Here is a 16,386-nt window from a genome sequence, read left to right as displayed (position 1 = left end):
ATACTTTGAACTTTTTCTCAGTTCTTTGTGCTACTCGCACTACAAATACCAAGATGCAGAGGGGCGATCCGGTGGAGAGGCCAGAAGAGTCGCGCCCTTCTTTGTTTCTGATTTAAGGGCTCCTGCGAGCCCCCAAAGCTGACGAGCTTTTTGGAGACGCATCTGCGCGCCTAGCAGGCAACGAAGCCCTTAACGGTTCTACGGCGGCTATCTCTACCACCCCTGAACTTTCTCTACTGATGAGGGATATAAATCCCGAAACCCGGGCCATGTCTCGGGTCTAGAGATGATGGAATTTTCAAGAACATACTTGCACCAACCATGGTGATATACTTTGAACTTTTTCTCAGTTGTTTGTGCTACTCGCACTACAAATAACAAGATGCAGAGGGGCGATCCGGTGGAGAGGCCAGCAGAATTGCGCCCTTCTTTGTTTCTGATTCAACCCCTTCCATGCTGGGCCGATTCTGCTCCTGTGCTGAAGATTTCAGCGCGGGTGCGGTCATGACGGGCCCCAGTCGTCATCAGTACACGAGCACTGTAGTGCATGACAGCTGGGGGCCGTCATCAGCATGGAAGGGGTTAAGGGCTCCTGCAAGCCCCCAAAGCTGACGAGCTTTTTGGAGACGCACCTGCGCGCCTAGTAGGCAACGAAGTCCTTAACAGTTCTACGGCGGCTTTCTCTACCACCCCTGAACTTTCTCTACTGATGAGGGATATAAATCCCGAAACCCGGGCCATGTCTCGGGTCTAGAGATGATGGAATTTTCAAGAACATACTTGCACCAACCATGGTGATATACTTTGAACTTTTTCTCAGTTCTTTGTGCTACTTGAAATACAAATACCAAGATGCAGAGGGGCGATCCGGTGGGGAGGCCAGCAGAGTCGCTCCCTTCTTTGTTTCTGATTTAAGGGCTCCTGCGCGCCCCCAAAGCTGACGAGCTTTTTGGAGACGCACCTGCGTGCCTAGCAGGCAACGAAGCCCTTAACGGTTCTACGGCGGCTTTCTCTACCACCCCTGAACTTTCTCTACTGATGAGTGATATAAATCCCAAAACCCGGGCCATGTCTCTGGTCTAGAGATGATGGAATTTTCAAGAACATACTTGCACCAACCATGGTGATATACTTTGAACTTTTTCTCAGTTCTTTGTGCTACTCGCACTACAAATACCAAGATGCGGAGGGGCGATCCGGTGGAGAGGCCAGCAGAGTTGCGCCCTTGTTTTTTTCTGATTTAATGGCTCCTGCGAGTCCCCAAAGCTGACGAGCTTTTTGGAGACGCACCTGCGCGCCTAGCAGGCAACGAAGCCCTTAACAGTTCTACGGCGGCTTTCTCTACCACCCCTGAACTTTCTCTACTGATTAGGGATATAAATCCCGAAACCCGGGCCATGTCTCGGGTCTAGAGATGATGGAATTTTCAAGAACATACTTGCACCAACCATGGTGATATACTTTGAACTTTTTCTCAGTTCTTTGTGTTACTCGCACTACAAATACCAAGATGCAGAGGGGCGATCCGGTGGGAAGGCCAGCAGAGTCGCGCCCTTCTTTGTTTCTGATTTAAGGGCTCCTGCGAGTCCCCAAAGCTGAGAAGCTTTTTGGAGACGCACCTGCGCGCCTAGCAGGCAACGAAGCCCTTAACGGTTCTATGGCGGCTTTCTCTACCACCCCTGAACTTTCTCTACTGATGAGGGATATAAATCCCGAAACCCGGGCCATGTCTCAGGTATAGAGATGATGGAATTTTCAAGAACATACCTGCACCAACCATGGTGATATACTTTGAACTTTTTCTCAGTTCTTTGTGCTACTCGCACTACAAATACCAAGATGCAGAGGGGCGATCCGGTGGAGAGGCCAGCAGAGTCGCGCCCTTCTTTGTTTCTGATTTAAGGGGTCCTGCGAGCCCCCAAAGCTGACGAGCTTTTTGGAGATGCACCTGCGCGCCTAGCAGGCAACGAAGCCCTTAACGGTTCTACGGCGGCTTTCTACATCACCCCTGAACTTTCTCTACTGATGAGGGATATAAATCCCGAAACCCGGGCCATGTCTCGGGTCTAGAGATGATGGAATTTTCAAGAAAAAACTTGCACCAACCATGGTGATATACTTTGAACTTTTTCTCAGTTCTTTGTGCTACTCGCACTACAAATACCAAGATGCAGAGGGGCGATCCGGTGGAGAGGCTAGCAGAGTCGCGCCCTTCTTGGTTTCTGATTTAAGGGCTCCTGCGAGCCCCCAAAGCTGACGTGCTTTTTGGAGACGCACCTGCGCGCCTAGCAGGCAACGAAGCCCTTAACCGTTCTACGGCGGCTTTCTCTACCACCCCTGAACTTTCTCTACTGATGAGGGATATAAATCCCGAAACCCGGGCCATGTCTCGGGTCTAGAGATGATGGAATTTTCAAGAACATACTTGCACCAACCATGGTGATATACTTTGAACTTTTTCTCAGTTCTTTGTGCTACTCGCACTACAAATGACAAGATGCAGAGGGGCGATCCGGTGGAGTGGCCAGCAGAGTCGTGCCCTTCTTTGTTTCTGATTTAAGGGCTCCTGCGAGCCCCCAAAGCTGACAAGCTTTTTGGAGATGCACCTGCGCGCCTAGCAGGCAACGAAGCCCTTAAGGGTTCTACGGCGGCTTTCTCTACCACCCCTGAACTTTCTCTACTGATGAGGGATATAAATCCCGAAACCCGGGCCATGTCTCAGGTCTAGAGATGATGGAATTTTCAAGTACATACTTGCACCAACCATGGTGATATACTTTGAACTTTTTCTCAGTTCTTTGTGCTACTTGAAATACAAATACCAAGATGCAGAGGGGCGATCCGGTGGGGAGGCCAGCAGAGTAGCTCCCTTCTTTGTTTCTGATTTAAGGGCTCCTGCGCGCCCCCAAAGCTGACGAGCTTTTTGGAGACGCACCTGCGTGCCTAGCAGGCAACGAAGCCCTTAACGGTTCTACGGCGGCTTTCTCTACCACCCCTGAACTTTCTCTACTGATGAGTGATATAAATCCCAAAACCCGGGCCATGTCTCTGGTCTAGAGATGATGGAATTTTCAGGAACATACTTCCACCAACCATGGTGATAAACTTTGAACTTTTTCTCAGTTCTTTGTGCTACTCGCACTACAAATACCAAGATGCGGAGGGGCGATCCGGTGGAGAGGCCAGCAGAGTCGCGCCCTTGTTTTTTTCTGATTTAATGGCTCCTGCGAGTCCCCAAAGCTGACGAGCTTTTTGGAGACGCACCTGCGCGCCTAGCAGGCAACGAAGCCTTTAACAGTTCTACGGCGGCTTTCTCTACCACCCCTGAACTTTCTCTACTGATGAGGGATATAAATCCCGAAACCCGGGCCATGTCTCGGGTCTAGAGATGATGGAATTTTCAAGAACATACTTGCACCAACCATGGTGATATACTTTGAACTTTTTCTCAGTTCTTTGTGTTACTCGCACTACAAATACCAAGATGCAGAGGGGCGATCCGGTGGGAAGGCCAGCAGAGTCGCGCCCTTCTTTGTTTCTGATTTAAGGGCTCCTGCGAGTCCCCAAAGCTGAGAAGCTTTTTGGAGACGCACCTGCGTGCCTAGCAGGCAACGAAGCCCTTAACGGTTCTATGGCGGCTTTCTCTACCACCCCTGAACTTTCTCTACTGATGAGGGATATAAATCCCGAAACCCGGGCCATGTCTCAGGTATAGAGATGATGGAATTTTCAAGAACATACCTGCACCAACCATGGTGATATACTTTGAACTTTTTCTCAGTTCTTTGTGCTACTCGCACTACAAATACCACGATGCAGAGGGGCGATCTGGTGGAGAGGCCAGCAGAGTCGCGCCCTTCTTTGTTTCTGATTTAAGGGGTCCTGCGAGCCCCCAAAGCTGACGAGCTTTTTGGAGATGCACCTGCGCGCCTAGCAGGCAACGAAGCCCTTAACGGTTCTACGGCGGCTTTCTACATCACCCCTGAACTTTCTCTACTGATGAGGGATATAAATCCCGAAACCCGGGCCATGTCTCGGGTCTAGAGATGATGGAATTTTCAAGAAAAAACTTGCACCAACCATGGTGATATACTTTGAACTTTTTCTCAGTTCTTTGTGCTACTCGCACTACAAATACCAAGATGCAGAGGGGCGATCCGGTGGAGAGGCTAGCAGAGTCGCGCCCTTCTTGGTTTCTGATTTAAGGGCTCCTGCGAGCCCCCAAAGCTGATGTGCTTTTTGGAGACGCACCTGCGCGCCTAGCAGGCAACGAAGCCCTTAACGGTTCTACGGCGGCTTTCTCTACCACCCCTGAACTTTCTCTACTGATGAGGGATATAAATCCCGAAACCCGGGCCATGTCTCGGGTCTAGAGATGATGGAATTTTCAAGAACATACTTGCACCAACCATGGTGATATACTTTGAACTTTTTCTCAGTTCTTTGTGCTACTCGCACTACAAATGACAAGATGCAGAGGGGCGATCCGGTGGAGTGGCCAGCAGAGTCGTGCCCGTCTTTGTTTCTGATTTAAGGGCTCCTGCGAGCCCCCAAAGCTGACAAGCTTTTTGGAGATGCACCTGCGCGCCTAGCAGGCAACGAAGCCCTTAAGGGTTCTACGGCGGCTTTCTCTACCACCCCTGAACTTTCTCTACTGATGAGGGATATAAATCCCGAAACCCGGGCCATGTCTCAGGTCTAGAGATGATGGAATTTTCAAGTACATACTTGCACCAACCATGGTGATATACTTTGAACTTTTTCTCAGTTCTTTGTGCTACTCACACTACAAATACCAAGATGCAGATGGGCGATCCGGTGGAGAGGCCAACAGAGTCGCGCCCTTCTTTGTTTCTGATTTAAGGGCTCCTGCGAGACCCCAAAGCAGACGAGGTTTTTGGAGATGCACCTGCGCGCCTAGCAGGCAACGAAGCCCTTAACGGTTCTACGGCGGCTTTCTACATCACCCCTGAACTTTCTCTACTGATGAGGGATATAAATCCCGAAACCCGGGCCATGTCTTGGGTCTAGAGATGATGGAATTTTCAAGAACATTCTTGCACCAACCATGGTGATATACTTTGAACTTTTTCTCAGTTCTTTGTGCTACTCGCACTACAAATACCAAGATGCAGAGGGGCGATCCGGTGGAGAGGCCAGAAGAGTCGCGCCCTTCTTTGTTTCTGATTTAAGGGCTCCTGCGAGCCCCCAAAGCTGACGAGCTTTTTGGAGACGCATCTGCGCGCCTAGCAGGCAACGAAGCCCTTAACGGTTCTACGGCGGCTATCTCTACCACCCCTGAACTTTCTCTACTGATGAGGGATATAAATCCCGAAACCCGGGCCATGTCTCGGGTCTAGAGATGATGGAATTTTCAAGAACATACTTGCACCAACCATGGTGATATACTTTGAACTTTTTCTCAGTTCTTTGTGCTACTCGCACTACAAATAACAAGATGCAGAGGGGCGATCCGGTGGAGAGGCCAGCAGAATTGCGCCCTTCTTTGTTTCTGATTCAACCCCTTCCATGCTGGGCCGATTCTGCTCCTGTGCTGAAGATTTCAGCGCGGGTGCGGTCATGACGGGCCCCAGTCGTCATCAGTACACGAGCACTGTAGTGCATGACAGCTGGGGGCCGTCATCAGCATGGAAGGGGTTAAGGGCTCCTGCAAGCCCCCAAAGCTGACGAGCTTTTTGGAGACGCACCTGCGCGCCTAGTAGGCAACGAAGTCCTTAACAGTTCTACGGCGGCTTTCTCTACCACCCCTGAACTTTCTCTACTGATGAGGGATATAATTCCCGAAACCCGGGCCATGTCTCAGGTCTAGAGATGATGGAATTTTCAAGAACATACTTGCACCAACCATGGTGATATACTTTGAACTTTTTCTCAGTTCTTTGTGCTACTCGCACTACAAATACCAAGATGCAGAGGGGCGATCCGGTGGAGAGGCTAGCAGAGTCGCGCCCTTCTTTGTTTCTGATTTAAGGGCTCCTGCAAGCCCCCAAAGCTGACGAGCTTTTTGGAGACGCACCTGCGCGCATAGCAGGCAACGAAGCCCTTAAGGGTTCTACGGCGGCTTTCTCTACCACCCCTGAATTTTCTCTACTGATGAGGGATATAAATCCTGAAACCCGGCCCATGTCTCGGGTCTAGAGATGATGAAATTTTCAAGAACATACTTGCACCAACCATGGTGATATACTTTGAACTTTTTCTCAGTTCTTTGTGCTACTCGCGCTACAAATAACAAGATGCAGAGGGGCGATCCGGTGGTGTGGCCAGCAGAGTCGTGCCCTTCTTTGTTTCTGATTTAAGGGCTGCTGCGAGCCCCCAAAGCTGACGAGCTTTTTGGAGACGCACCTGCGCGCCTAGCAGGCAACGAAGCCCTTAACGGTTCTATGGCGGCTTTCTCTACCACCCCTAAACTTTCTCTACTGATGAGGGATATAAATCCCGAAACCCGGGCCCTGTCTCGGGTCTAGAGATGATGGAATTTTCAAGAACATACTTGCACCAACCATGGTGATATACTTTGAACTTTTTCTCAGTTCTTTGTGCTACTCGCACTACAAATACCAAGATGCAGAGGGGCGATCCGGTGGAGAGGCCAGCAGAGTCACACCCTTCTTTGTTTCTAAAAACATACAAACGCTCCTTCTCAGGGATGGCCCCCAGGATTTGGAATGCCCTCCCTCCAGAAATAAGACTTACCTCATCCACTGCATCCTTCAAAAAGGAAGTCAAATCGATCCTCCTGACTAAATTCACTTGAACTTAAAACATTGTTTTTGTCTTGTCATTATATGTAAAGCGCTCTGATATCTTTAAGGATCTTGTTCGCGCTATATAAAACCTTGAAAATAAATAAATAAATATTGAAGGAGGAGGATGTATGGCAATATCAGTTTGTGATGCAGATGATACATGCCATATCATACAGATGTCTGTTCCAGTATACAGGGTCAAGGTACATACCTGAGTCAACTGGGCCACAACAGCCAATTATAAGGGACACCCCTCCAACAAACCCTACCAACTATCCACATGCACCAACCACAAACTGACCAGCTCACATTCCATCATTGCAACTATTGCGGCTAAGTGTAAGGGACTAAACTAGATATCCCATTTGAAAATTAGAATCTGTAGAAAATGTGTTTTCTGGTGAACATTCTTGTCCTATCAATAGTTGCGGGGTTGTGATGCAAATGCTATCCCTGTTATGTGGGCTGTGTTTCTTGGCTGCTAATAGGACTTTCTGCGCCTCTTGGTATTTTGAACAGTATGTGATGACTAAATCAGGATTATTGATTGTTTTCCCTGTGCATTGTAAATGTAACCCATGAATTCTCTAAAACTCCAGGGGTTGAGAGCAAAAAATATTCAGCAATTCTGTCTCAAAATAGCAAGTATTCCATCTATGTCCTCATCATCTATTTTTCTGTGAGTCCATGGAGACTTTCATTTACTTTATTGCTTCTGTCCTCCAAGCCATTTGATTCACAGCATAAATTCCAAACCACTTGGCCCTGATCCGAGCATGTTCTAGTTACTTTTCAACCAGTGTCTTATGGTGGTCAGAAGGGTCTACCCTAGAGTTGAAGGCAGCTATGTCTGACTGGATCTGCCTAACTTCTCTGCCCATATCCTGAGTGTCATTACTGGCACTGCCAAGGAAGGAGGTGCTGGCGATCAGCTCAAACATGAGTGTTTCTAAGGTGAAAAAGTAGTTGCTGTCAGGTACGTAATTAGACATGTGGGCCAAGATTTACAGAGGATTTGGATCAGGTTTGTGTTACTTTTTTAATGCAAACACAATGCAAAAACATTTGACTGATTTACAAAGCAATGCCAATTGGTATTTGTGTTGGTTTGTAAGGAAACATAATGTAAACTAGAGCGAAGCGCTGCTTTCAGGTACTTAAGATTACGGGGGTGATACATTGGTTGTACATGGGTGTTCCCATACAACTACCCATGCAACGGCCCATGCTTTTTGATGCAAAGCCCTATCTACTGACATTAGTAGACAGCGTTTTGCACCAAAAAATCCCGCTACTGGAAAGGAGGCGTTAAAAGGAGAAACGTTTTCATTTCTCTTTTCTTTTGCGACTTTACATATGTGCTGCACGGTACATCACACATATAATGTAAGAATAGTTTTAAAACTTGTATTGTCATAATATTTTGCAGTGGAAGAGTACCCTTCCAGCACAAACCATATGGTAGACTCAAGCACGTGCTCTAGTACTATGCCGCTAAGGTGTGTGCCTGGCACACAGCAGCTACATTCTCTGCCAGCGTTAGGGAAACAGGAGGGGAGAGCTATATCCTGCTCTGTCCCTGCACGCAGAATCTTTAGGTGCTGCATTGTGCAACACATTTGTAAATCTGGGCCACTGTGTTATAGGCATTGTGATCGAAATCTAGAGTAGTGGGAGCCAGACCCTCCGAAGGGTAATACAATATGGGCCACATGTTTAAGCATTTGGAATAGAGATTACCTAATTGTGATCTTAGGCGAATCGCAATTAGGTAATCGCTATTTCAAATGTATGCGTGTCCAAGAGTTTAATTTAGCAATTCCTAGGGTGTTGCAAACCGACCTACCTCATTAATATTAATAAGGTAGGTTGCAAATTGTGACCCCCCTAGGAATTGCTCAAATCATGGGGATGGTGGCCTGCTGGGGTCAGCAGACCACCATGTCATTGATTGCTTTTCAATAAAGCAATCGTTTTTTTTTACGCAGCCCGTTTCCTTAAAGCAAAATGAGTTGCATTTAAAAAAGAAAAATGAAAAGTTTTCTTTTCATTTTTTGACAGCAGGCAGTGATCCTTGGATCCACTGCCTGCTCTTAAAAAAAAATGTCGACGCCATTCCTAAAGGGAAAGGGGTCCCTTGGGGACCCCTTCCCATTTGTGAATGGGTTACCACCAACTGGAAGTTCAGAATGTTCAGAATGGGTGATAAGGGTGACAGCGATCATCGCCCTCAGGAATTTCATATAACAACAAATATGCCGATCTTGATCAGGCCAGACACATCTATGGGGCCGATCCATTCCTTGAACCAAAAAAGGATTAAATGCACAATTGCCAACACTAACTTCCAGGCCGAAGCTGCAATTCAACTTTTCGATATCCAAGCATCGACCACAGCCGGCCATATCACTTACTGGGTTCATTTCATCGCCACACTGCTAAAAAAGCTTGTAGTTACTTCCCTCTCAAAAGACAACCTTTGTAAAGAGGGTAGTAAAAACAACCTACAGAAAGAATAGAGAGTACAGTTAAAAAATCTCAAAAGATCTGTAAATACGACCTACGCAAGTTGAGAAGATCCCCTGGAAACACCAGCACACAACTATCTTTGAACCATCAAAGGGCGGCGTTCAAACGAATAAAATGGTATATCAAGAGGGATGGTGAGAACGAAGTGTGGGCTAAACTCTTATACGACACAAATAGTAATAATAGCTCCCGTTTTTGGAAAACGGGATCATGCGTCCACAACACAAAGAAATAGGGTCTCACATCTCTGAAGAGATTTGGATAAAATATCTCTCCAGCCACTTCAATGACCATACAGAACATGCAGAAGCCCAAATGCTCACTAGCTGGATTCCAGAGAGACAACGGGAAACAAGCACGCCAGAGATATGGAAACAGGCCTATTCAGACCCGAATATCAATCTCTCGGAGACAGCGAGGTGCCAGCAGTTAGACTCAATTAAAAAGCAGATAGCCAAAGGCAGGAAAGAAGGTACCCTGGGACCAAATGGCATTCCACCTGCCCTTTACAAAGCAAAGAGCAAAGAGTGGGCGGATATCCTGCAACCTCTATTCTTGGAAATCAGATTGCTAAACAGAATTCCAGAATCCTGCAGGGGCTCTACAATAGTCTCAATCTAAAAAAAAAGGAGCCAAGGTTGACCCAAACAACTACCGCCTAGTAGCTCATATCGACAACAAGGCTAAATATTTTGCAGGCACCATATTAGAGGAGCTTAAACTTTGGGCTGAGTCAAACCAGATAATACCACTAAATCAGACAGGTTTTTGTAAAATGACTGGAACATCAACAAACATTCTTGCCATCTCTTTAATAATTGACGCAGCAAAATCATCTAAGATCCCTCTACATCTGTGTTAAATCGACTTCAGCGCAGCATTTGACAATGTTGAGAGAGGCAGAATGTGGGGGAAACTGGCGCGATGGGGCGTACCACAGTCTATCCTAAACATGGTGATGCTCTTACACATGGACACCTGGGTGCAGGTGAAACTAGGAGGCGGCACTCACCTGGCCTCAAAAGTACCCACTACAAAAGGATTGAAACAGGGGTGTGTGCTCGCGCCAACCTTGTTTAATCTTTTTATGGCGGACCTCCCAAAAGCGCTTGATGCCTGCAAAACCCACTCACCAAGGGTAGGTGGGAAAACCTTGACCAATCTTATGTATGAAGATGACGTAGTGCTACTCAGTCATACTTATATCGGCCGTTAATGACTACTGACTGAAATGCAGAAATATGTCACAGAAAATAACTGAAAACTAAACCTCAGCAAGACACGGACAATGTCAATAAACAAGAAAAAAACAACGGAAGATTTGGTTTCTCGGCAGTACAAAAATTGATCCAGCTTGTGAGTACAAATACTTGGGAGTTACATTTGATAAAGAAGGATCCTTTGTGCGTCAGAAACAGGAAATAAGAAGGAGAGGCGTATTGATCGCCATGAAGATGAATAACCTGGCAAATCAACTGATGGGTCTGACTATGGCCCCGTTTCCGAAGGTAATTCAGGCCAAACTGCTCCCTTCAATTACCTATGGTAGTGAGGCAATGCGGGGAAGAGACGCTAAAGACCTGGATAGTACACAGGTTAAAGCCTATAGAACATTGTTCTCCCTCCCGCTTTTTACAACTCCAGCTCAAATAAGATTGGAGTTTGGCCCGCAAAAACAAGTCTTAGCCAGGCAAGGGGCATACATCATCTGCTGGCACAAAATAAGAAGCGCCACTACAAACACGCTAAACTATCTGCTGTGGCGCGACATAGAACACAGGGATGTCTTGAGGCGAGAAATCATCTTCAGCTAGCCTTGGAAGTCACTAAACTTTCAGATCTTTGGGATTCACAATTTGGTCACAGCAATTTAAAAATCTAGTTTGGAAAAATCTAATATCACTCTCCTTACTGGAGGATAAGGCATCCTTTTCAAAAATATCTCACGCATGGATGACTCTAAATTCTTACATATCATTAACTCCACCAATATACTTCAATCAGGGTTACCCCAAAGCCATAAAAGTGAACTTTTTAAAGCATAGCAAATGGTTGAACTGGATGAGAGCAAGTGAAAACGGGGATAAGCACTCTCCCGCAGTCAGCGTATAAATGTGGGTCTTAATCAGCTCATTTGAATTATCATTTTAAACTGTAATGAATTCCTTACTTTTTGACTTGTTACTGGTTTTAAACAAGGATGTTTTTAAAGAATCTTGTAATCTTTTATTGCAATGGTTTTAATTAACAATGCAAATAAATAAACTGTGCCTACCAACTGGAAGTTGTTGGTTGTTGGACTTGGCCCTTTTTGCAGAATCATCCCAGAACCTTTTGCCTTCCTCCTGTATTTTTACTAACCTGGTATTGGTGGTTTTAGGACTTTGGGCACTTTATGACTGCTGTTCAGTGCTAAAGTGCATGTGCTCTCTATGGTATACTTGGTAAGATTGGTCTATACCCATTTGTCTATTTTAATTTACCTATACGTCCCTTGTACAGTGGTATCTCCTATACCCAGGGCTAGTAAATTAAATGCTACTGGTGGGTTTGCAGCGCTGCTTGCGCCACCCACCAAAGTAGTCTTTCAAACCTGTCTCAGGCCTCTGCCACTGTAGGGCCTGCACGCTCAGTTTACTGCCGCTGTGACCTGGCACATAAAGTGGTTGCCAGGTCTGTGACTCCCATTTTCCTACATATCAGTCACCCCTAAGGTAGGCCCTAGCTAGCCCTATGGGCAGGGTCGGTGTAGGTAAAAGGTAGGGCATGTGCCTTAACTGTGTGGCATATCCTGGTAGTGACAAACAGCCTATTTGGTTTCTCGCTGCTGTGAGGCTGGCCTCTCGTAGGAATGCAATGGGGATTCCCTGATATGTGCTTCAGTGGTAATTCCTGACAGGAGATGAGCAGCGTGATAAAGTTTGGTATGTTTGGAATAGTGGTGATAAATGCTACGTAATGGTGTTTGCAGATTTATTATCACTCTTTTAGAAATGCCACTTTTAGAAATAGGGTTACAAAAGGGGGTGGTGATGGATGGAGCATCTGAACCAATCAAACACTCACACCCAGTCAAAAGATCTGGGTTGAATCCATCACCGTTCTTTAGCCCACTCTGCCACCCCAGTTCAGACATGGCTATATGCAAATCAGTCTGACCCTGTGCCTCATGGGAACAGTCCAGCCCGAACTGCCAAGCCATGCCTTCCCTGGACCAGAAACAAGCTTTCGAGGACCGGTTTCTGGCATTACAGCCGTTTTCAGCCCGGCTTGCTTGAATCCAATCAAACACTCACACTCAGTCAAAAGATCTGGGTTGAATAAATTCTATCTGAACTGGGGTGGCAGAGTGGGCTAAAGAACGGTGATGGATCAAACCCAGATCTTTTGACTGGGTTTGAGTGTTTGATTGGTTCAGATGCTCCGTCCATCACCACCCCCTTTTGTGCCGCTTTGGCAGCCATAAGTGTGGCAGGGTATGCTCAAATGTGAGTCCCTTGCTCACTTTGCCACTGGATTCAAGCAAACCGGGCTAAAGACGGCTGTAATGCCAGAAACCGGTCCTCGGAAGCTTGTTTCCGGTCCAGGGAAGGCATGGCTTTGCAGTTCGGGCTGGACTGTTCCCATGAGGCACAGCGTCAGACTGATTAGCATATAGCCATGTCTGAACTGGGGTGGCAGAGTGGGCTAAATAACGGTGATGGATTAAACCCAGATCTGTGACTGGGTGTGAGTGTTTGATTGGTTCAGATGCTCCGTCCATCAACACCCCCTTTTGTACCACTTTTAGAAATAGGCATTTCTGTGTGCTATGTGTCTTTGTGCCTGCCTGTTGTGTATTGACTGTCTGGCCTTGGAGTGACAGGGGCTAGGGAGGTGCAGTGGCTCCAGAGGGTCTGGGTGGGTCAGCACTAGGCTGAATAGGCCTGATCTGCATTTGCAGTGGTGGGAGGAGTAGCACCTGAACCTAAACAGGGCTGTGCCTGCCTTCCACAAAGATGGATCCGCCCCCCTGTGGTGTTTCTGGGGACAGGGCCTCACTGACAATAGAGGTGGTTGTGCCCTTGAAAAGATGCGTGTAAGTGCCCCCCAGAACAGGTTTGGACTGGGCAAAGAGCCCTGTGCCAGAGGGAAGAACAAAGACACTTGGTACTATAAATATTGGGGCTGTGACCCCATGTCTGTTAAACTGCTGGAACTTTGGGAGCTGAACTAGAATACACAGGAGAGGCTGCTGTGTGCCAAGAGGAACCGCCGTTGGGGACTACCTGCTGCCTTCCGGGTAGCTGGAGGGACTGCCCCCTGCTAAGGGGCTCTGAGTGCTGGCCTGCCTGTGCCCTGTTTACCACACCTGGGGGACCGCTCTGTGTTTGAGAGCCCTTCACATCCCCTCTCTTGGCCTCCCTGCTGGAAACCGGTGGAGCGCTTTGTTTTTGCCTCTGTAAAGCGCTGGGATGAGTGCTGAAATTCATCCTACTGCCATGGAGGATTACTGCCTCCTTGCCCTGTAGCATGGGCAGTACTGGCTCTCCTTTGTGGCCGGGAAGCAGGAGGGGAGAGCTGAGGAACTGGAGTGCTCTCTCTCCAGTGTTCAGGCACCGGCACTGACTGCTGCAGTCGTGGCTCTGCTGCGGTGCCCCAGGCTGCCACACAATGTGGAGGCAGAGAAGAGCCCAAAACCAACGGAGAATTTTCTCCGTATTCGTGCCCAAAGCCAGAAGCCCGGCAGAGTCAAAGCCCGGGTGTGGGCGGGGCTGAACGGGACCGCATCCCAGGAAATAGGCAGCCATAGCTGAGAGAAGTCGATCTGTGCCTTGTGTTTGGCCAGTGAGACCCGACTGGAGTCTTCCTGTGCAGGCGGGAGGCAAGCAGCAAGGATGGCACCGCGAGCTGGCGGGCCGCCCCCACCATGAATACTGCTCAAGTGAGTTCTCCGTGGGAAAGCCACCAAGAAGCGAGGTGAGTGCGCGGCAGCCCCACATGGAGGCAGGGAGCTGCCGTCTTTCTCCCCTGGCACAAGAGCCCCGGTAAGGGAGCCTGTGAATGTAGAGGAATTTCTATTGAGAACTGCGCACCTTGGGTAGCTGTGCTTCACTCCCTTTACGGATGCGGAGGACCAACTGAGGTCTTGCTGCCAACGAGGGCACAATTGGTTTAAGTTGTGGCCCGCACAACCCACACTGTAAGCGCTGATGTGCAGTGGCAGCGGAGATGGATTAGAGGTGCACGTACTTCGGTGCCTGCAAATACTGAAAGCTGCCTAATGTGCATATGTTGTGTCCTGATGTAAGGGTATGTTGCCAGTGAGGAGCTCATGTAATTTGTATTATGTTGTGTGGGCTGTGCCCTAGGTACTGCAATTGTGACCTGCGGATGCCTAAGAGGGGCATGATGTGTTATGGAAATGATGCACTGCTGATGATATTTTATGCCTAAAGGTGGTGTGCTAAGTGCACCCTTACCAGTAGTTACTGGTTGTCCTCACTAACTGTGAATTGTGATGATTGTGAAAGTGGCCCGATTGGCCTGGTGATTTATGCAAATCCCTATAAATACATGACAAATGCCCAGTGACACAATGTATATATGTGATATGTTCTAATGTGTTTTATGGATAATACAAAGGCTATTTTTATATTACCTTGTGTGGAGTATCTTTTGTGGCGTGCTTAATGTGTCGCTGCTGTGTGAGTGTGTTGCTTAAACGCTTTACACATTGCCTCTGGGATAATCCTGACTGCTCTGCCAAGCTACCAAGGGGGTGAGCAGGGGTTATCGTCAGCGTGTAACACCCTTGCCCTGACTAGAGTGGTGGTTTAGGCCTGGCTTCTGCGCATGCCCTTGCCAACCTGAAATCCCATTTCTAACAGTGATAAATTGCAAATGTTTTGCAACTGCATTCATGGTCACAAAACATTCATCCATACTGCTGCGATTTGGAATTTTGAAGGGACGCTCTAAACATGCCCCTTCTAAATAGTGGATAGCTAACCCATTTTGCAATTCGGTAACAGGTTACCGAATCACAAAATAGGGTTTGATACATAGAAAAAATCTTCTTTGCATTTGAAAATGGGTTGATTCGCCGAAAATAGCTTGATACATGTGGCTCTATGTCGCTGATCAGGAGTAGTGTGTGGCACTACATAAAACATTACTGCCAAATGGGTACAGGTGATTCTGTGGTGCTAGTAAGAGAAGCACTCATTCAGCAGCAGCAGTATGTCCCAGTCGCTGTTAGCTCGTAGGTGATAAAAAACGAGCCAATTGTTCATAAATGTATATTTCAAAGTGTGGATGGGTCCTGCGAGGCTCCTACCAATATGTAGTTAGATGGCAGTGGTCTGACGCAGAATATGACTCTGTGGGACAAGCCAGAAGTTGGGTGAAGTCAATATTTATAGTGGGGAAAATGAAGGCAGTGGGTAAAAAGGCAGCACTCCAGTCTGTTGGGAAATGCCCATTCGAGAAGAGCCAGCAGGAGGATTCACCATTCAGCATCACAATCTGGAGTTGGCCCGGTTCCAGATAGGTGCTGCTATTACAGTTCACTATCCGCCACCCCGCCATTTGTGGTTTCTCCATATGTGCATTTGGGATCCGCCCTGCCACTTTTTCACAGCTCATTATTGATGAGTAAACAGTGCAGCCACAGTGCCCAGCTGTACTGTTTATTTAACACTGAAGGACCATTTATCATTGCTGCCTACCACTCCCACTTATACATTCATAGCTGGTGAGAGGCGAGAAGTGGACGCAGTGCAAGGATGGTTGAGATGTGATAAAGCAACACAGGGAAAGGGAAAGGGTGGAGCAAACTAAAAGGAGGTAGAGATGGGGGAGGACAGGCATCAAGGGACAGAAAAGGGGAGATTGACATATAGTAGAGAAAGATACAGAAAGAAAAAAAACATGACGGGAGAAAGTTGAAGGCGAGGAGGGTAAGGGGACACATTATACAATGGGGAGGTAGAAAGTGACAGTGAAAATAAGATATATACTAATTAGTAGGAAGGGATTTGGTGCCAGATGTATGACTATTCACTTTTGCGAGGCGCAAATTGCGTTGAATTGCGACTCGCAATTT

Source organism: Lissotriton helveticus, chromosome 11 (assembly GCF_964261635.1).
Source record: "Lissotriton helveticus chromosome 11, aLisHel1.1, whole genome shotgun sequence".
Taxonomy (NCBI): Eukaryota; Metazoa; Chordata; class Amphibia; order Caudata; family Salamandridae; genus Lissotriton; species Lissotriton helveticus.
Note: the sequence above shows the minus strand (reverse complement) of the source record.